Here is a 23,912-nt window from a genome sequence, read left to right as displayed (position 1 = left end):
GCACGGTTTCGCTTTCCATTTTTACATCCTCGAGTGAACCACCCATATACATTCCCACTAATAATGAGGTAAATTTTATATTAGATTTTACAATTATTATATAGATTTAAAATATAATTGTATGCTAAAAAATTATTTAATTAGGTGGAACCATTCGGCGAGTTATGTTGGAATACCCACATCTCTTGAAGATATACGGGTTCTATTAGACCAACGGTCGGAAACATAAGTAAGTATTAAAATAAAATATATATATATACATAATAAAATAGTCATTTCGTATTTAGTATTTAGTATTACCTATATAACTAATATTTTTATCATGTTCATATAGTTTCAATGGATACCAAACGAGGATTCGACAATTCGGGCAGTAATTTCAGATGAATTTTTTCAAAATCCGAACATTTGGCATGTGAAGGTCCCATTGGTCAACTATGCTATTGTGGAGATGTACTAGTCAAATTGGGTATTATGGCAATTTAGATTCCGACAACTGATTCCCGTGGAACCTGAGGTGCTCAATGATGAGCACAAAGTCGACTTACGGCTATTAAATACGGATTGGCCGAGACATTGGTCAGAATATATCGAAATGTGGGAAAATCGGTATGACTATATACCTACTCGGGAACCGATCATCGTTCCTGAGTTAGCATGCGTGTCGGAATACATGCCATGGTTTAGGATCCATGGTAAGCCATATTTACAGTTGGAAGAAGAGAGGCGACGGCAAATTCGTGTGCAAAGGAAACGACGGGCCCTTTAAATCCAAGAAGAAGAGATGACGACGCGGGCCTATCAGCAGTGCCCACACAGCCACCTGGCCCAACACTTCAACCGACGACACCCATATCATAGCCTTTTCAGATTATGCCAGGTACGTATCCTAGCCCTTATATGTATCCTAACCCTTTTATGTTTTCTTTTCCCAGTCCTATGGCAGGTTGAAATGCATGACCCGGTTCATATCCGTTCTCAATTACTCTGAGTCAACCACCGATCAATAGGCCACCGTCGCATGAGGGATCGCACGAGGCGCGTCGGAGAGCTCTTCTTTTTACCATTTCTCATCGCCTTATGGGATTCAAACACCTTCACCATGGGTGATGCAAACTGCTCCGCATTCATTATTCTATCAAGGTGGGCCATCCTCCCAACACCCACAACCAGCTCCCCTGTAGGAGGAACCACAATCCCCAACTACAACCCTCGCCGGAAGCTGAACCAAGGAGGAATCCAGTGCGTAACCGTTGACGACCCCCATGTGGCACTAATTTTGACCGGCACCAACATTGATTTTTTTAATATATTTGTAGAAACTTTTTTTATATAGTTTCATATAATAAAATAAAAGTCGTTTTAATATTTTAATTGTACTTTACTTTTTTAATTTTATTAAAATAAATATTCTTTTAAATTAGCCAATATTTTTAGTATTTTATATTTATTTTTATATATTTTAATTAATAAAATAAAAGTTATTTTAATATTTTAATTGTACTTTACTTTTTTAATTTTATTAAAATAAATGTTCTTTGAAATTATCCAATTTTTTATTATTTTTATATTTATTTTTATATAGTTTTAATTAATAAAATAAAAATTGTTTTTAATATTTTAATTGTACTTTACTTTTTTAATTTTAAAACAATAAATGTTCTTTTAAATTAGCCAATAATTTTATTAAAATAAATGTTATTTTGAATACGGTAATATTTTTAATATTTTTTATATTTTTAATAAAATATAAATAATGCAACATAATTTTATTACAACAACTATAAGCTATTCCGATTTGGACATGATCGAGTTATATGGCCTGGGTTCCTACACCATCCGCACAACCTCTTTTGGTTGTTACTTCTCGGATATCAATATTGTTACATATTCTAGTCGAGTAAGGTCGACCCTTTGGTTTGCAACGCAATTCTCTATCCGGTAACAGCTTAAACGGAGCAAGCGATACAGACAGCCACTTACGTTCATCTGGGATCGATGGGAATACGTGTCTCCACACGTTGTACATGTATTCTATTTTGTACACTTGGTCGACATACGTAATGGGATCCAAACGGAGATTCTAACAAGCTGCAATTACATGAGCGTATGGATAACGTAGTGCGTCAAACACCCCACAGTCGCATGTCCTATTTCTCAAGTGTACACAATATTGCCTGCCAATAATACCTTGGTTCGGTCTGTCAAACTCTGTCACACGAAACCATAGGTTGTCGCGATCTTGACACACTATGTGCATGGTGTTGGCTCGTGCCTTCGCCTTGTTAATCTCTCGCAATACCTTCGTGCACCATACATGGCCTCCCTGCATTTTGCCTTTAAAACTCACTGCTCGCTTTGGAAATAGTGTCACTAAATGAAAATATGTCTCTCGCACAATGGCTGTTATCGGCAAATGACTTGTTCCTTTTAGAATAGAATTTATGCATTCAGTCAGGTTTGAAGTCATATGACCATATCGTAGGCTGCCGTCGTATGCTTGTGTCCACTGTTCGAAAGGTATGTTACAAAGATAGTCTGCGCCTTCTTCGTTAACTGAACGCAAAACTGCTAACATCTCATGAAAACGGTCATTACTTATCTCATACCCTACTAATATAAGTTGATAATGAAAATTACATACCACTCTTCCATTCAGAATAAATTAAATATTACAAACAAAATTGTATTAATAAAGATTAAAAACCCATGTTCGTCACTTGTTGTCATTCAGTTGTAGATAAATATTGCCCGTAGCAGTTGGACGCAACGTGCCTTAGGTAATACCGATGGTGTGTGCGATGCCATTGGCTTCCTTGTCGCTCAATTGCGACTTCGATATAACGCATATATCAGGTTAGGGGCAGACATGCCTCCTTAACCTAGAAATAAAGAAATCTCAGTTATCACTTGACTCCCCCGGTGTTATTGTAAACGCAATTGGAATGATTCTCCCACTGCCATCCTGTGCCACAGCTAGCAATAGCCATGGGTATATCTACCATACATAAAGGTACCGTCAATTTGTACCAATGACTTACAGTATATAAATGTGTCCCGACATTGCTTAAAGCTCCAGAACAGACGCTTGAACACTTGGCATCCACGGAGAAATAGGTCGTTGTAATACGCAGGTGCCGTTTCAAGGTCTGTTATACAACCTGAGACATATCTCTCCATCACTTGACATCACTGCCACACTTCATTATATGAAGTGTCCCACCTACCATGCATATTTTCCAACGCCTTCTGCTTAACTATCCAAACCTTACAGTAAGAGGGCGTGTACTTCAATTGGCTACGAATATTGGCAATTAAGACCAGCACTAAAGTCTTCGGATCCACCTTCAGTGTCGCTAGTATTAAGCTAACTAACATATCTGAATCCATCTTGGGATGATCTTATGAAACACCTATCAAACGAAGTATGTTAAATAATGCAACATTACGTGATAACAGCTTTATTCAAAAACCCTAAACATCTAGTGATACTTTATCGCCAACACATGTATGTGGACCTCTGTACTTTTTTTATCTCCCACAAGCTTGTCCATTTCCTCAATGAGGCCATGATTTTCCATGAACATGTACCGTCTTCCACTACACACTTGGCCTCAAACTTATCGGATTTGGATTTAACCACTTTGTAGTTAACCCCGTTCATGATGTTATGTTGTTTCAATATAGCAAGAAAACTATCCTTATTGGAAAAATCCCTACCAACTTCAATTTCACCCGAATCCAATGACGAACTTGTATGGTTACGCCTTCTGTGTGGTAGATCTAGAAAGTCCAACGCATCATTTTGAGATAGATCGACATTATGTATGTAGGCTGAAGGTGAATACACCCTGAATCGCAGATCTTTTTCTTCTTCATCTAAACCCCCTTCAACATCTTCAGGTATGGTTGGAACAGGCTCCGGTTCAAATAATAATCCAACTTTTGTACCATCGGGGCCGGGCTCTCGAGGTGAATCCACATCGGACTCATCGTTCCACCCACCATCATCTGCAACGAACGAAGTCCCCCCGCAGGCGGATGTCATAGGGAGTACATCATCCCTTCTTCTGGATGTTTCATAATGTCCCCAATCCGATGTGGATTGCCAACCACTAGAAGTTGATGTCATTCCCCAATATGTATTTCCAGTATCAAACTTCGACCTACCGAGGTGCATGTCCCATCCACCAACAGAGTGTCGTGCAGGGGTTGTGTATTTCATACTGCTACCAAAAACGGGCGCTTCCGTGTTTTGCCACCCACTAATGAAGTGTCGGGAAGGGGTCGTGTATTCCTCTCGATCAGCATTAGATGTTGAAGTCGCAAATGCATCATTTGGCGATGAAAATTGTACATATAACTCAAAACAGGGTGATCCTCTAGCAAGATAAGTCTGTACCATTGCCTCCAAGCTACGAGGACCTTTGATGTCGAATGAGTCATATCTCACGAGATTAATCGAAGTACAAAATCGATACTTAATAGACAAAACTTTCATTGGCGTCGTTCCAAAGATTTTATGCCTAATTCTTTTATGAAGTTATATCAAATCTATGTTCTGGTTAAAAACCAGTCGCATTATGCTCTCCGATAAAAAAACAACACCGTTTTCGGTGTCACGAACCTCGCCATCATAGTAAATAACAGCACTAATACGTTCGCTCATCTTCAGTTTCTATTTTACTTTAGCCTCAATTTCTCTTACTATATAACTTATGCAACTTGAGAATGAAATTTGACTTATTTATAGTCTAAGCCCATTTTAGATACTACTGTAGAAAAGAGTGTCCATATGGGAGCTTTTTTCCATAATTTTGCTGACAGTGTATCCTTCTTGAAGCGTTTTTGACACTATTAGCTCAGAAACATCTTCTTAAAATTATTTTTTCAGATACTACTATAGCAAAAGAGCGTCCACGTGGGAGCTTTTTTCCGTAATTTTGCTGACAGTGCATCTTTCTTGAAGTGTTTTTGACACTATTTGTTCAGAACCGTTTTCTCAAAATTATTTTTTCAGATACTACTATAGCAAAAGATTAACCCTAAACCCTAATTTAATTGATTTTTTAATTTCATAGTTAATTTAATTAATTAACCCTCAACTCTAATTAAATTAATTTTTCTCTTAAAAAATACTAAAACTCTAAACCCAAAAATCCATAAACCACTAAACCTTAACCTTAAAACAATAAAAAAACCCTAACCCTAAAAAAAGGGGCAAAACGCTCCCCTAGAGAAGCATTTTGCTGACACGTCCCCTGACTTCGCGCTGACGTGGACGCACTTTTGGGAAAAATGGTCATTTCCGGTAAATAATCAAAAAGTCAGGCCATTTCGGTAAATAACGAAATAAAAGGGCTTTTTTTAGTAAATTGCCCTTATTTTTGAGTTTTTAAGAATAAATTTATATTAAATATGAAGCATTCATCATATGTAATAATTTTGAAACAAATTTAAATACCATAAATATAAAAAATCATACATTGCAAATAATGGTACAATTCAATTCACCACATAATGAAATAACGAGCGTGATCAAATCTTTCACCCTCGCTTTGAGAGCTACATTGACTCGATTTTCATATTTTTTGTTCAAAAACATATCATAAAAAAAAACTCTGATTGGTTTTAGGAAATAGTCACTTTTTTTTTGTTTTCGTTTTCTTGAAAAATGGAAAACATTGAAGTTTAAAAATTTTAAAAATAATTTTTGAAAGATGAAAATGAAACTATGTGAAAATTAGAAATAATAAAAAGTTGTTTTCATTGTTTTCACTAAAAATGTTTTGTAAAAGTGAAAATCATCGAAAAGAAGAGTTTTAACTTTAAATGAATTTGATCATGGCTGAAAACTATATAAACGCATAAATATTCTTTTTTTAACAATATTTCAAATATTAAATCTGTACTCTACCTCGAATCCATATAAATATTTTTATTTTATTTCTCATGTTTTATTATAGAAAGAGAGTTACTAAACATGTTTTCATTATTGAAAATAAAATTTCATTTATATTTATTACACATGTTTTTTAAATATTTTAAAATAGAAAATAAAAGTTGTTTCTATAATGAAAATAGAAAATATTTTCAAGAAAATGACCGAACCTAACATTTTCTCATTAATCTAAGGATGAGCATTTGATTGAATCGAGTGAAAAGAATTCGAGTTAATCAAGTTCACAAGTCCCATTTTATCATCCTAACTCAATTTGAAAATTTTTGAATTGAGTCGAGTCGAGTCGAATCTAATGAAATTGTTCGAGTTAAATTTTAATAAATTAAACACGCCAAATAAAAATATTATTATAGTATAATTAATTTCATATTGGAGCACATAAATTTGAAATTTTTTCAAAGCAAACTAATAAATAAAATAGACTTGAGTATGATAATTTTGAATTATTAATTAGGTCCCCAAATTATTATTTTAGAAATTTTTAAAATTATAACTTTTTATATATTTTTAGAATTTTTTAAAATTTTATAATTTTTCTTAAAAATACTAATTTTGAAATTTTTATAAATATTTTGAATTCTTTTTTGTAATTTTGTTGAGAGAGACCAATTTGCTTATTTTCAAAATTGATAGGGACCAAAAGAGTATTTACACCAATCAGTTATTTGAATTATTCGAGCTACTTGATTCAATTAACTTGAAATTCAAATTTTTTTCAAATCGAATTGAGTTTTTCTTACTCCTACCTTAATATTGATTCAACTGAATTCGATAATATACTTGAGGTTGAGGATATATATATGAGGTGCATGCGAGTGATACATTTGAGGTGCAAACTATGCCAATGATGCTAATGACATTTTCAGAAGCGTTGGGGAAATCATTGGGATGACCTATGCCAACTATCGAAACCTTTTTTTTTTAAAACTGTCGACTTTTATTTAAAAAGAAAACGAAAAATGAGAGTCGCCACCAATCTTTTTTGATGAGGTGTGATCGGGTCACCTCATGATCGATCGTTTTAATAAAACGTTTTGATTTACTAAAACAACAATTTTGATCTACGAAATTCGAGAAAATAGGTTCAAGAGTAGGCTTCGTACGAGGAAGGATTAGCACCCTCGTAATGCCCAAAATTGGTACCTAATTGATTAATTAATATCTAAAAGTCGAAAGTTAAAAACTCAAAAAGAATTTAAAATACGATCCTCTCTTTTTTATTAACGTTAATTTTACAAAAAAAATATTTGGATAAACTGAAGCGGATGCTAAAAACCTTCTTGTCCCGAAGTAATAAAATGTCATATCCAGTACGTTAGGACACGACATTTTAAACCCTCGAGAATAAGCTTGTCTTTTGATTTTCAAAACTCATGCATTTTAATTTTAAAAGGATATTCGAACATTTGGGTCAAACGAGAAAAATTGAAACCCAGTACGTTAGGGCACGATCTCTCGAATTTCCAAACACAGAATATTGTCTTTATTAAAGAATCCTCTTTTTTTTATGAATTTAGGGTGAAAATTGATATAATATCTAAAAATGGTATGCGAATAAAGTATTATGCTAACAATTACAACAAGATGAGTGTACTAATAAACGATTCATAGTATATGATAGCAATAATCACGTAGTATACATCATTTAAATGCCAATATTAATGATCAAAGAAAATTATCTAAATGATAAAATTTGAAATAAATAATAAAACAATCTTAAATAAATAAATAAAAGGTTTAAAAATAGACACTATAAAATGTAATTTGAAATACATAATGCAGGCGACTTATGATGATTAATATACCACATTCTAAAATAAGATAATACATATAAAGGAACTTAAAATAAATAAAACATTTTAAAATGTCATAAAGAGAATTTAGAATAAATATTACATAAAAAGTAATTTGGAATAAATAATACATATATAAGAATACATAACAACTTAATATAAATAATATAAAAAACAAAATAATAAATGAATTTTAATCATAAGAAAAAGCGCTTGAAGAAATAAATAAACAAATAAATAAAGTATTAAATGAAATATTAGATAAACAGTTTTTAACATAAAAAAATAAAAGAAATTGGAGTTATAGAAAGTTAAGGATTAATTTGCAGTCAAAAACAAATATGGGATACAAATCATAAAATAAAAAAATGATGAAACACAAAAAGGATCCAAATAAATGCGCGCGAAAAAGAGAAGGACTGACTGGGAAAATATCCCAAGCCCTCAAAACTCACAAGTTTCAGTATGGACTAAAATGAAACAACATCGAACTTATCGGGCCAAATTAAAAAAAAAAAGACCAAAGGGATCTAATTAAAGTAATTGTAAAAGTGGAAGGACCTATAAGGCAAATAGACCATTTTAAAAAAAAACACAGATCTTATTAATGGGCGGGTTGGATTTCAGGCCATAGGCCAAAACGAAGTTGTTTTGGCCTTTGAAATTAATCTTCAAAACGGCATCGTTTCTTCTTGCTACATAAACAGAAAAAATTTAAAAAAAAAAACTCAATTTAGTCGAAAGTTTTTAAAAAACTCAAAAAGCTTCTTGTTTTCTTTGCAGGGTTTTTTACTCCGGCCATAGGGGACCGTCATGCCTCCACCGTGGCTCCACCGTCGGTAATGGTCAGAGAGACACCCGATGCTTAATCTAGGCTTTTTTCATGTAGAAATAGATTTAGGACCCAAAAATTTCAAAACCAAACCCCTCAAAACTCTTAAAACAAAAAAAAAAACTTTCGACTCTTGGCCTTCTCCACCGTGGCTTCAACCGAATCCCTAGGGATCCGACAGCCTTCGGACCAAAGAAGCAAACGCCAATGACACCAAGACCGAACAATGGGTAAAAATCTCCCTTTTTTACATATTTGTGTGGTAGATTCGAATGAAAATACGAAAGAAAAAGAAAATAAAAACAGAATAATAAAAGCGGCGATGAATAAATGGACCACCTTTGAAATGTATTTTTGTTGTGTGTTGATTTCCTGTAAAAAAATACAATGAAAATGTTTCTGGCTTTATAGCCAAATGATTACAATCTTTTTTGTTTTTGTTTTGTTCTTCTGCTGCGTTTGTTGTTGTTGTTGCTGTCCTTTATGCAGGTAAAAAGGCGACGTGGTAGGGCATCTAGCGCATACGGAGGCAAGGGCGAGGGGGCTGTAGGAGCGGCGCAAAGGGAACCCTAGGGTTCTTCCAAAAATTCCAAATGTCTTGGGCCTATTGGGCTTTGTACTTTTGGATTTGTTGTAATTGTAAAATTTGGCATGTAATTGGGTTTTAATTGGTTGTGAAATGGGTTTGTAATTTGTTTGTATTTTGGACTTAATTATTTATTTTTTTGGTTTATTATTATTTGGTTTCGTTTTTGGTTTGGGCCCCGGGCCAAAATTGGGCCTTACACTACCCTTTTTTGTATCATCCTAGATAAAAAAAAATTGTCGCGGTAAGCCTATTTTGTTACAGTGCATTTGTTGTACATAACCATAAGGAGGTTAGAGAAATGGAGGTCGATCAAATGGATATAACCTTAAGTATTAATATATGAATCACTATACCCAAGGTTATTAGAATTCAATCTCCTACAAGACAAAGAGGCTTTAAAAGTATTCTTCTTGCATTTTCTTTTGGTGGATCTCTATGTTCACTTTTATCTCTCTTAGGTTCAACAAACACATTTCCTTTAAATTCTTACTTATTACGAAATGCCTAGTAGTACCAAGCTCAAAATTTCTTCCATATACACTAATAGACCTAATTTCATCTTATCACCATTAAAACCAACACTAGCACTATCACTACTACCATTGCCATCATCAAGTGGACTTAGGGCTAGTTTCTCATTGTTTTTTGAAAGTTTGGTTTAAAATTTAAATGTTAATTGTAGAATACAATCTCTAAGATTTTATAGAAGGCTTGAATATTAAAAACATTCTATTTAGACAACCCATTTTGAACTTATTTTGTATGGATTGGAGTTTATCACTTTTATAATGCTAATTGTAGAATCCATAACAATGATTTATATGTTTTTATTTATTAATTAAATTAATTTTTATTATAGGTAAGATAATCATTTATAAATAAAGGAGTTCTAAAATAATTTAATATTTTTAATTCATCTCTAAATTAATTTAATTCATCCAAAAAGATGAAATACTTCTAAAGACATCACTTCCCTTCCAACAAAGCAATGGGTGCCCCTTATTTCACTAGATTCGACTTCTTGTTGGAGTCCGATCCCATGGCATATGGTTAATATCCATTTTGGCAACACCCCTTAATACGAGGTGTAAGTTATTTATTCAAAGTTTGGGAATTATAAAATTCCTTGAAAACCCTTTTTGCTTTTATTTTAGTCAAATTATGCTATTAGATCCTATACTTTGAATAAGTTGTGGATTTAGTACCTATAATTTAATTTAGTCATTTTCAATCCATATACTTTTAGAATTTCAAATTTTAATCCAAATTAAATGAAAACTATTAAATTCACAAGTTAAGTTATGTTATTTTCAAATTTGGATGTATCAAATATATTATTGCATATGTGATATCATGTTAGCTTGTCATCTCCACATATTACTCGTAAAAATTCCATTTAATAAATTTAGTGATTGTCATTTACATTAAAACTAAATGTAACAATTCGATTTTTAGTGTTATCGGAAAAGGCGGTTTCGAAACTCGGAGAAAATTATCTATAATCAAAATTTATGAGAAGTTTCACATGTATAAAAGATTCATAAGAACTCACTTTATAACATATGTAACTGATTCAATTCAGACGATCTATGGCGTATGAGCAATGTGATATCACCTACTTGCAACCTTGGAGGTCGTCTAGAAGTGCGGCCATCCAAAGCCCAAGGCTGAAAGGGGTCAAAAGTTTATTATTTCGCTTAGGGCCTAAAAATGTTGCTAGAATTAAGTGACCCGAATCCTTATTTAAATAAAATATAGTGGTAAAATAAAATAAAAGAAGAATCCATATAGAATTACACTTCTTTTATTTTACTTTAGAATAAGGTTTTTTACACCTTAGTAAATTCCATCTATTTGATATTGATTAGAATAAGGTGTTTCAGTCTTACTAGAATATGGCTTTACAAGCCTATAAATAGACATAGTCTATTTCTCTTGTAATTATTTGAATTCAACATAGTGAATTTTCTTCTCATCTGCCCGTGGTTTTTTCCCGAAAGAGTTTTCACGTAAAAATCTGTTTGTTCTTTATTTTTATTTTATTTTATTTTCACAAATTGGTATCAGAGCTTCCGGGTTGTTCATCTCGATCATGGTAATGGCGTCTTTGAAATATGAAATTTCGCTGTTGGATCGCAACACCAGATTTGCATTGTGGCAGATTAAGATACAAGCAGTTCTTGCGCAGATGGATCTGGTGGATGCCCTGCTAGGGATAAATAAGATGCCTTCGATATTAACAGATGAAGATAATAAGCGTAAGGACCGAAAGGCGTTAACACAATTACATCTGCATTTGTCCAATGAAATTTTGCAGGATGTGATGAAAGAGAAGACCACCGCTGCATTATGGAAAAGGCTAGAACAAATATGTATGTCAAAAACTCTAACAATCAAGTTGCATATGAATCGGTGTCTTTATACTCATCGTTTAGAGGAAGTGTGTGCTGTACACGAACACTTAATGTGTTTAAAGAAATTCTCTCAAACTTGGAGGCCATGGAGGTTCAGTATGATAAGGAAGATCTAGGGTTGATTCTACTTTGTTCGTTGCCCCCGTCTTATTCAACCTTTAGAGACACAATTTTATATAGCCATTAGTCTCTTACAGTTGATGAGGTTTATGATTCTATGACCTCGTATGATAAGATAAAACATCTTGTGGTTAAACCTGACTCTCAAGGAGAAGGTCTCATTGTTCGTGGGAGACAAGATCAGAATGCTGATGATTATCGTGGAAGGACACAGGAACAAAATTCTCACGGCAAATCTAAAGGTAGATCAAAGTCTTCAAACAGAGGTAAAACTTGTAACTTCTGCAAGAAGAAAGGACAAATTAAATCTGAGTGCTATAAGCTACAGAACAAGATTAAAAGGGAGGCTACGAATCAAAAGAGAAAACAACCAAAAAATTTCGATGAAACTGATGTTGTAGAAGACTACAACGATGGTGAACTTCTAGTCGCTTCAGTCAACAATTCTAAAGTGAGCGAGGAGTGGATACTTGATTCAAGCTGTACCTTTCACATGAGTCCTAATAGGAATTGATTTACAACTTACGAAATAGTGTCTGAAGGTGTTGTTTTGATAGGAAATAATACTTCGTGTAAAATCACAGGTGTTGGAACAATTAAAGTTAAGATGCTTGATGGAGTTGTCAGAACACTCAGTGACATATGACATATTTCAGAATTGAAAAGAAATTTAATTTCATTGAGTACTCTTGATTCAAAATGGTACAGATACACAGTTGAAAGTGGGGTTTTAAATATTTCCAAAGGTTCTCTTGTTGTGATGAAAGGGCAAAGAAAGACTGCCAAGTTATATATTTTACAGGGTTCTACTATTACTGGTGATGCAACTGTCGCTTCCTCTTCCTTGTCAGATGATGATAATACTAACTTTGGCATATGCGCCTAGGGCATATGAGTGAGAATGGCATGGCGAGGATTGAGGAAAAGAGGATTTCTTGATGGGTAAAGAATTTGTAAACCTGAATTTCGTGAGCATGTGTTTTGGGAAGCAAAGATGGTTGTGAAATGGGTTTGTAATTTGTTTGTATTTTGGACTTAATTATTTATTTTTTGGTTTATTATTATTTGGTTTCGTTTTTGGTTTGGGCCCGGGCCAAAATTGGGCCTTACACTACCCTTTTTGTATCATCCTAGATAAAAAAAATTGTCGCGGTAAGCCTATTTTGTTACAGTGCATTTGTTGTACATAACCATAAGGAGGTTAGAGAAATGGAGGTCGATCAAATGGATATAACCTTAAGTATTAATATATGAATCACTATACCCAAGGTTATTAGAATTCAATCTCCTACAAGACAAAGAGGCTTTAAAAGTATTCTTCTTGCATTTTCTTTTGGCTGGATCTCTATGTTCACTTTTATCTCTCTTAGGTTCAACAAACACATTTCCTTTAAATTCTTACTTATTACAGAAATGCCTAGTAGTACCAAGCTCAAAATTTCTTCCATATACACTAATAGACCTAATTTCATCTTATCACCATTAAAACCAACACTAGCACTATCACTACTACCATTGCCATCATCAAGTGGACTTAGGGCTAGTTTCTCATTGTTTTTTGAAAGTTTGGTTTAAAATTTAAATGTTAATTGTAGAATACAATCTCTAAGATTTTATAGAAGGCTTGAATATTAAAAACATTCTATTTAGACAACCCATTTTGAACTTATTTTGTATGGATTGGAGTTTATCACTTTTATAATGCTAATTGTAGAATCCATAACAATGATTTATATGTTTTTATTTATTAATTAAATTAATTTTTATTATAGGTAAGATAATCATTTATAAATAAAGGAGTTCTAAAATAATTTAATATTTTAATTCATCTCTAAATTAATTTAATTCATCCAAAAAGATGAAATACTTCTAAAGACATCAGCTTCCCTTCCAACAAAGCAATGGGTGCCCCTTATTTCACTAGATTCTGACTTCTTGTTGGAGTCCGATCCCAGTGGCATATGGTTAATATCCATTTTGGCAACAGCCCCTTAATACGAGGTGTAAGTTATTTATTCAAAGTTTGGGAATTATAAAATTCCTTGAAAACCCTTTTTTGCTTTTATTTTAGTCAAATTATGCTATTAGATCCTATACTTTGAATAAGTTGTGGATTTAGTACCTATAATTTAATTTAGTCATTTTCAATCCATATACTTTTAGAATTTCAAATTTTAATCCAAATTAAATGAAAACTATTAAATTCACAAGTTAAGTTATGTTATTTTCAAATTTGGATGTATCAAATATATTATTGCATATGTGATATCATGTTAGCTTGTCATCTCCACATATTACTCGTAAAAATTCCATTTAATAAATTTAGTGATTGTCATTTACATTAAAACTAAATGTAACAATTGATTTTTAGTGTTATCGGAAAAGGCGGTTTGAAACTCGGAGAAAATTATCTATAATCAAAATTTATGAGAAGTTTCACATGTATAAAAGATTCATAAGAACTCACTTTATAACATATGTAACGATTCAATTCAGACGATCTATGGCGTATGAGCAATGTGATATCACCTACTTGCAACCTTGGAGGTCGTCTAGAAGTGCGCCATCCAAAGCCCAAGGTGAAAGGGGTCAAAAGTTTATTATTTCGCTTAGGGCCTAAAAATGTTGCTAGAATTAAGTGACCCGAATCCTTATTTAAATAAAATATAGTGGTAAAATAAAATAAAAGAAGAATCCATATAGAATTACACTTCTTTTATTTTACTTTAGAATAAGGTTTTTACACCTTAGTAAATTCCATCTATTTGATATTGATTAGAATAAGGTGTTTCATCTTACTAGAATATGGCTTTACAAGCCTATAAATAGACATAGTCTATTTCTCTTGTAATTATTTGAATTCAACATAGTGAATTTTCTTCTCATCGCCGTGGTTTTTTCCGAAAGAGTTTTCACGTAAAAATCTGTTTGTTCTTTATTTTTATTTTATTTTATTTTCACAAATTGGTATCAGAGCTTCAGGGTTGTTCATCTCGATCATGGTAATGGCGTCTTTGAAATATGAAATTTCATTGTTGGATCGCAACACCAGATTTGCATTGTGGCGATTAAGATACAAGCGCTTCTTGCGAGATGGATCGGTGGATGCCCTGCTAGGGATAAATAAGATGCCTTCGATATTAACAGATGAAGATAATAAGCGTAAGGACCGAAAGGCGTTAACACAATTACATCTGCATTTGTCCAATGAAATTTTGCAGGATGTGATGAAAGAGAAGACCACCGCTGCATTATGGAAAAGGCTAGAACAAATATGTATGTCAAAAACTCTAACAATCAAGTTGCATATGAATCAGTGTCTTTATACTCATCGTTTAGAGGAAGGTGTGCCTGTACACGAACACTTAACAGTGTTTAAAGAAATTCTCTCAAACTTGGAGGCCATGGAGGTTCAGTATGATAAGGAAGATCTAGGGTTGATTCTACTTTGTTCGTTGCCCCCGTCTTATTCAACCTTTAGAGACACAATTTTATATAGCCATTAGTCTCTTACAGTTGATGAGGTTTATGATTCTATGACCTCGTATGATAAGATAAAACATCTTGTGGTTAAACCTGACTCTCAAGGAGAAGGTCTCATTGTTCGTGGGAGACAAGATCAGAATGCTGATGATTATCGTGGAAGGACACAGGAACAAAATTCTCACGGCAAATCTAAAGGTAGATCAAAGTCTTCAAACAGAGGTAAAACTTGTAACTTCTGCAAGAAGAAAGGACAAATTAAATCTGAGTGCTATAAGCTACGAACAAGATTAAAAGGGAGGCTACGAATCAAAAGAAAACAACCAAAAATTTCGATGAAACCGATGTTGTAGAAGACTACAACGATGGTGAACTTCTAGTCGCCTATCAACAATTCTAAAGTGAGCGAGGTGGATACTTGATTCAAGCTGTACCTTTCACATGAGTCCTAATAGGAATTGATTTACAACTTACGAAATAGTGTCTGAAGGTGTTGTTTTGATAGGAAATAATACTTCGTGTAAAATCACAGGTGTTGGAACAATTAAAGTTAAGATGCTTGATGGAGTTGTCAGAACACTCAGTGACATATGACATATTTCAGAATTGAAAAGAAATTTAATTTCATTGAGTACTCTTGATTCAAAATGGTACAGATACACAGTTGAAAGTGGGGTTTTAAATATTTCCAAAGGTTCTCTTGTTGTGATGAAAGGGCAAAGAAAGACTGCCAAGTTATATATTTTACAGGGTTCTACTATTACTGGTGATGCAACTGTCGCTTCCTCTTCCTTGTCAGATGATGATAATACTAACTTTGGCATATGCGCCTAGGGCATATGAGTGAGAATGGCATGGCAGGATTGAGGAAAAGAGGATTTCTTGATGGGTAAAGAATTTGTAAACTGAATTTCTGTGAGCATGTGTTTTTGGGAAGCAAAAGAGAGTTTGATTCACCAAAGGAATCCATAACAAGAAGGGAACGTTGGAGTATATTCATTCTAATCTGTGGGGGCCATCCAGAGTGCCTTCGAGAGGTGGAGATAATTATATGCTAACCTTTATTGATGATTTTTCCAGAAAAGTTTAGGTGTTCTTCTTGAAGCAGAAAAGCGATGTGTTTTTTGCATTTAAGTCTTGGAAAATTATGATTGAAAAACAGACGAGAAAATAAATAAAATACCTCCGTACAGACAATGGCTTAGAGTTCTGTTCTGATGAGTTTAATAGATTGTGCAAGTTAGAAGAGATCGTGAGACACTTGACAGTTCGCCATACTCCACAGCAAAATGGTGTTACAAAACGAATGAACGAATGATCATGGAGAAGGTTCGATGTATGTTGTCAAATGCCAACTTACCAAAGTCATTTTGGGCCAAAACAGCCTCTACTGCATGTTTTTTGATCAACCGATCCCCATCCGTTGCCATTGAGAAAAAGACTCCACAATAGGTATGGTCTGGTAATCCTGCTAATTATTTTGATTTAAAGATTTTTGGGTGTCCTGCGTATGCTTATGTTGATAATGGAAAATTAGAACCGAGATCCATTAAATGTGTTTTTCTTGGTTATAAAGATGGTGTAAATGGGTATAAGTTATGATGTCCTAAAAATAGAAAAGTTGTGATTAGTAGAGATGTTGTTTTTGATGAAACTGCTATGCTACCTAACTTATCTCTTAAAGACTCTTCCAATAAAGAAAATCAAAAGCAGGTGGAGCATCAGATTAATACAGAGTCAACTTTTTAAGCCAGTACAAAAATTGAGAATAGGGTTGCTTCTTCACCGCAATACTTTATCGCCAAAAACAGAACTAGAAGAGAAATTAAACCTCCAAAGAAGTATGCCGAGGCTGATCTAGTTACTTATGCTTTAAATGTGGCTGAAGATATAGATGCAAACTGAGAGCCATCTAATTATTCTGAGGCAATTAGCTGTGAAGACTCAGAAAAGTGGATGTTTGCTATGGAAGAGGAGATGGAATCACTTCACAAAAATAGAACATGGGATCTTGTGAAACTTCCTAAAGGTAAAAAGGTTGTTCATTGTAAATGGGTATTTAAAAAGAAAGAATGGACTCCAAGAGTTGAAGAACCCAGATATAAAGCAAGGCTTGTTGCAAAGGGTTACAGTTAAATTCCAAGAGTAGACTTCACAGATGTGTTCTCCCCAGTTGTGAAGCATAGTTCGATTCGAGCTTTGCTTGGTATTGTGGTCATGAATGATTTGGAGCTTGAGCAGTTAGATGTAAAAACTGTATTTTTACATGAAGAACTTGAGGAGGACATTTACATGCAACAACCAGAGGGTTTTACAGTCTTAGAAAAAGAGGACTATGTTTGCTTGCTGAAAAAGTCCCTTTACGGTTTGAAACAGTCACCAAGACAGTGGTACAAAAGGTTTGATTCCTTTATGACTTTTCATGATTTCAAAAGAAGCAGTTTTGACAGTTGTGTTTACTTTAAGAAAAACAGTGATGGTTCTTTTGTGTATCTACTTCTTTATGTTGATGACATGTTGATAGCAGTAAAAGATAAAGGAGTGATAAGAAAGGTCAAAGCCCAACTAAGTGAAGAATTTGAGATGAAAAATTTAGGACCAACAAAGAAGATACTTGGTATGGAGATTCTCAGAGATAGAAAAACAAGTAAATTGTACCTAAGTTAAAGGGGTACATTGAGAAAGTTCTTTGCAAGTTCAATATGCAGAGTGCTAAGCCTGTTAATACTCCTTTAGCAGCCCATTTCAGACTTTCATCGGCTTTGTCTCCACAATCAGATGATGAGATTGAGTACATGTCACATGTTTCATACTCTAGTGTAGTGGGATCTCTTATGTATGCTATGGTTTGTTCACGTCCAAATTTATCATATGCAGTCAGTGCAGTTAGCAGATATATGGCGAATCCCGGTAAAGAACACTGGAAAGCAGTTCAGTGGATTTTAAGATACTTACGAGGTACTATTGATGTTTGCTTACAGTTTGGAAGAACTAAAGATAGAGTCATTGGGTATGTTGATGCTGATTTTGCTGGAGACCTTGATAGAAGAAGATCTCTCACAGGTTATGTCTTTACAATCAGAGATTGTGCAATCAGTTCAAAAGCCATTTTGCAAACTACAGTCGCTTTGTCTACCACTGAAGCTAAGTACATAGCAATTACTGAGGCTTGTAAAAAAGCTATTTGGTTGAAGGGACTCTTTAGTGAACTCAATGAAGACCTTTAAATCAGCACAGTATTTTGTGACAGTCAGAGTGTCATCTTTCTTACAAAAAATCAAATGTTTCATGAGAGAACAAAACACATTGATGTTTGGTATCATTTTGTTCGTGATATTATTGCTCGTGGTGATATTGTTGTGAGCAAAATTAGTACTCATGAAAATCCTGCAAATATGATGACTAAGTCACTTCCTATAACCAAGTTTGAGCATTGCTAAAACTTGGTTGGTGTTCATTGTTGAAGTTAAACCCTTAAGGGGTTTTATGGAAGAGGTGGAGAACTTGTTCGTTGAGAGTTCGCGATGAAGAACTTTTTCATTGAGAATTCGTGTCAAGGTGGAGATTGTTAGAATTAAGTGACCCGAATCCTTATTTAAATAAAATACAGTGGTAAAATAAAATAAAAGGAGAATCCATATAGAATTACACTTCTTTTATTTTATTTTAGAATAAGGTTTTTTAAACCTTATTAAATTCCATCTATTTGATATTGATCGGAATAAGGTGTTCAGTCTTACTAAAATATGGCTTTACAAGCTTATAAATAGATATAGTCTATTTCTCTTGTAATTATTCGAATTCGACATAATGAATTTTCCTCTCCTTTGCCCGTGGTTTTTTCCCGAAAGGGTTTCCAAGTAAAAATCTGTGTGTTCTTTATTTTTTATTTTTTATTTTATTTTATTTTATTTTATTTTCACAAATGTCAAGAACGAGCCTGCCTAGTTTGGCTACTTCACTCTGCAGCATTTCCTGGTAAAAAATAGTGCCTACACTTTGAATGGTTTTAATCCCTGCAGCTGCGTAAAAGATTGCAAAACATTTTTGTCTATGGAAGAAAATAGATATCTAAGTGAATGAACTAGATTTTTTTAAGGTATATTTTCAGTCAACTTGGGACACTTGTGCTTAGTATCCTACTCATTTCATTATCTCTAAGGTATAAAAGAGATTAGCTTCTGAATCTTTTACCAATATGTAGGTAAGATTCCAATTGCCAAATCATCGGCAATGATGCATCTCAGTTCCTTCCCACTATATCATGCAACAATGAATAAACAAAGGAACGTATAATTACTGTATTTGTGATAAAGAAAAAGTAGTTAATTGCTTATGACTAAATCCTCTTAAACCCAAATCCGCTATCCTAGAGATAAGTCTACATTGATTGCTGCTTTTTGAAAACGTTATAGAAAATATAGCTTCAGCTAAAAGAATATTTTGAAATATAAAAGAATAAAACTGGTTGCTATTTAAAAAGTTTTAGGAATTTTATACCACCATACATTTTGCTATTGAAAACGCAATACTGTTACTCTAGACTTTATTTTATGTGACAAATTAAGCTCTTTTCCTTAAGGTTAGGGTAGATTTAAGTAATTTTAGGTTTTTTATGTTTATTTCTAGATTATTTAATTTTAAACTTAAATTGAATAAATTGAGTTTTTAATATTGTTTTATGATCTGTTAGGTTAATCTGAATTTTAAAAAAATATTAACAAGTTGATTAAGTGTGCAAGACAATATTCTTGGTCGATGAGTTAGTGAATTGCCTCAGATGTCACAACATTCAGAGAAAATATCGCAATAATAAACTTCAAATCAAGAGGGGAACATATAGCCACCAATGTCGCAACACCCAATTTTGAACCGAGAGGGGGAGCATTTGGTGTTCAATGTCGTGACACAAGCTATAAGGTGTCACAACACCAGTTCAACACGACCCAAAATAATGCAATTGTGTTATTGTCCGTACAATTATATTTAACTTGTTAATCAACCTGGAATTGACCTAAATAGATCATACTACACAACTACTATATATATCAGCTCAAAACAGTATGTTAGGAGAACAAACTTGAGCTTAAGTTAGGGGTTATGTTTTTTATTAGTAAAAAGATATCTATTCTAAAGTTGAGTCGATTGTGAGCAGAGAATGTTCCAGATTCGTACTATTAAATTGATTCACCAATAAGCTTTTTCTTCCTTATTCTTTTATTTATATGTCTAAAAAATATAAGATCGAAAGAGTATACCTAATCAACAGTCGTTATAAACTAATTATATTACAATTAGCAATCTCGATACTCGAAATATCTTATAACGCTACGTTTGATTGGATGGAATTGTTATTCCATTTGCCCTAATTTCGCGCGCTACAGTAAAGCAGTCGTTTGATTCACCATTTAAGTGATTCCACGGAATTACTATTACATCTCATTCCCTTCGCTCACCGTTTAGGTATTTAGGGTTTAGGGGTCTGAATACCTACCACACCATAGTTTTTGGACCAGAATAGCCTGCCTCTCTTCTTCGCAAAATTCTCTCCAGATTTCTTCCTCCCCAAATCAAGCATCCATTCGCCCTTCGTCTTCATCTCCCCAAATATTGTAAAGGGTACTTTTTCTTTTTCCTCTTTTTCCTGATTCCTTTTAGTTAAAGTTCTTTCACCTCTTTCAACTTTTCTTTTCCCTTTTCAATCCTAAGTTCGATTGAGACTTTTTCTGCTCAATCTTCTTTAATTTCTTTTTTTTTCTATTATATGTTTCTCAGGCTGCTCGCAAGTCAGCACCGACAACATGAGGTGTGAAGAAGCCTCACCGATATCGCCCTGAAACTGTAGCTCTGCGGTTAGTCATCAAATCACGTTTTTTTATTCTTGTTTACACGAATTGAACTTATGATTTTTCCATTGGATGCAGTGAAATCCGAAAGTACCAGAAAAGTACTGAACTCCTCATCAGGAAACTGCCTTTCCAAAGGCTCGTTCGTGAAATTGCCCAAGACTTTAAGGTAATACAATTAAATTCCAAGTTAATTTTACCATGGTTATCTCAATATTTTAGATACAATGTATCATGGAAGATGTTTGATTTCTCTATCTGCTATGAGAACTTGAATTAATTTGGCCTTGTTTTGTTGTTTTTCCCTTTATTTTCAGGCAATTACCTCCGCCGGAACAAAGAAAGGTGATCTTTTCTTGGCTGATGTTAATAACCAACTGAAGTCTAAGAATGTTATAACTGATATCAAAGTTATCAAAGTAGACATCAGCTCCAATGTAAGTACTTCATCTGCTTCTTCTGTTGGTTTCTAGTTTTATGTATAAGTTTGAATTCTTGGTCGAAATTTCTCTTTTGCAAGTTAGATACAATGCTCTTTCCTCTATTATATATTCTTCGACCTTCATCTGACTTCTATTATAATAAAATTAGTAATCATGTCTTGTCCCCTCTATGTTTGAAACCTGAGCTTTAACTAGGAGAATATCTGTTTGATAACATTGTTTAGAACATCATACTGCTCGAGACCTGACCTATTTGGCAAAAGTGCTTTTCAATTGAAGGATCTTTTTGGTTGAGTTCGTAGTTCTCTTTTTTTACCTTTTTATATTCCTTTGTTGTTGATATATATGTCTACCATCTTTTGTAAGCCTTTTTTAAAATCGTTTGTTGTATTAAAGTACATTATGTTTATATATGCAGTAGTTAACGTTAACTTTGTAGCAATTATAAAAGTTTGGGGTTTTACTTGATCTCTTTCAGTTAAAGAAGATAACGGACAAGAGGAGAAATAGTAAGTTTCATTATCCTTTCTCGACATAGATTTCCAATATCATAAAGCTGTCGTTGCTATCTTTGCTTTTTTCCTGAATACATCAAATCAGAAGCTTGTAAGCAATATGAACCTGCAATTATAATTTGTGTTTTTAGATGTATCTTGATGCTGTTTCATGTTTTTAGTAGGAAAAATAGTGAAATTCCGTTTTCAAATATTGCTTCTATACAGTGGCTAGCTAGCATCCTAACATCCCTTTGTTTTTCATTAAAGTGATAAGTGATAACTATGCTTTATTATATATATATATATATATCTAGAGAGAGATTTGTTAACGTTTGCCATGAAATTATATGGTAAGGTGGTAAGAAGGAAATTTTGTGAAAATATGTTGAAAATTAATACTAGTTGTTTGAATGAATGAAGTCCAACAATTATGCATTGAATATATATATGCATATAGCAGAGTTATTCATATGCATTGGATATATGGTTTAGTTTTATAATTTTTTTAATTGATCTTAGTCAATTTTATATTATTGATATCATTAATTGTAGGTGAAGGCGGGCAACGATCAAGAAGAGGTATTCTACTTGATGATGATGGTGATGCTAGAGGTGATTTGCACAATTTCCAGGGTCCACGCAAGACTCTTCTTGATTACTTCATAGATTTGTCAGGAAAAAGGTATATCATACTTCTCTTGTCTGAAATTGGTGTTTCGGAATTACTTTTAGTAACTCATTAGATTTAAATTGTTTAAGTGGTTTCAACATGATACTAACATTGCATCACAACTCGATTTAAAACTATTTTTGGTTTATTTCTAAAACGCAGGGCATCGGTAAGAGAGGAAGCACTTTCAACAATTCTCAAGGCTATAACTTTCAACATAGAGCAAAAATTTGTAGAGCTGAAGTAGGCATTACTTCCTTTTCAGGGTTTTTATATAATGTGTAAATGATAAATAACTTGACGTTAAAGAATTTAGTAGTCAGAATTTCATTCTTAAGATGTACCTAACCATTGTCTCTAAAACTTGCAAATTCGATCTTCTTTTCTGATAATACATTTTAACCAGGTAATGCTCACAATTATAATCGTCTTGTTGCAGCTTTGTAACACTAGTGTATCAATGTTTGCATTTCATTAAAAAGGGTTCGCCTACAGAGATGAAGCAAGCAGCACATATTAATGGTAGGTTCATCCTTCATGAAGTGCAAATTTTATTAGATGTTATTTGTTCAACTTTAAAATTTAGCTTACGGTTTTGGTACATATTCTTCTTGTAGGATTGTTGTCAATGATTACTACTTTTGTTGAGAAGGGGCACGAAGCATATGAAGATGTGTTGACTACACTTTCCCAGGGAGGACTAAAATCTAAGACCTTGGAAGTAACACTAGTGATAAGATAATTAATCGCAATTTGATTTTTTAGATAGCTCTTTCATGATTATGCTTCATGGGCTTTTGTTATAAATTTCTTGTCTTGCGCAGATTCTTGGTTGCTTGGCTGTTATTACATTTTTCGATGCAAGCAACTCGGATGAGACTGAATCAATAATGAAGTTACTTTGGGACATAATTAATCCTAGAATTGACTCTAGTGTATGAATTTTAACTGATATTTTTATCTATATATCCTGTATTTTTCTTAGTCAATTCCTAAACTTAGTTAACTATAAATTGGAGCCTAAAGGATAGGTTTCCTTCTATGTACCATTTCTTTCAAAATATATTTGTTGTGTGTCAACTATAATGACCATAACTTGAGAAGCAATGGATTCAAATAATAATAATAGTATATTATTTTAAAAGGAGTAAATGAAATATTTTAATATAATTTAATACAAAATAATTATATTAAGTATGTTATTAAATTTTAAATTATGTTAAAACATGGATTTGTTTGGTGTATAAATGTTTGATATTTTTC

At 33.3% G+C, this 23,912-nt stretch overlaps 1 pseudogene; it reads left to right on the top strand.

The window, feature by feature from the left end:
* The first annotated feature begins 5,298 nt into the window (after positions 1 to 5,298).
* LOC108488237 (uncharacterized) lies at positions 5,299 to 23,638 on the top strand (annotated as a pseudogene).
* The last annotated feature ends 274 nt before the right edge of the window (positions 23,639 to 23,912 follow it).

Source organism: Gossypium arboreum, chromosome 10 (assembly GCF_025698485.1).
Source record: "Gossypium arboreum isolate Shixiya-1 chromosome 10, ASM2569848v2, whole genome shotgun sequence".
Taxonomy (NCBI): domain Eukaryota; kingdom Viridiplantae; phylum Streptophyta; class Magnoliopsida; order Malvales; family Malvaceae; genus Gossypium; species Gossypium arboreum.
The sequence above is the reverse complement of the archived record's forward strand: the minus strand, read 5'-3'. Positions and strand labels throughout refer to the sequence as shown.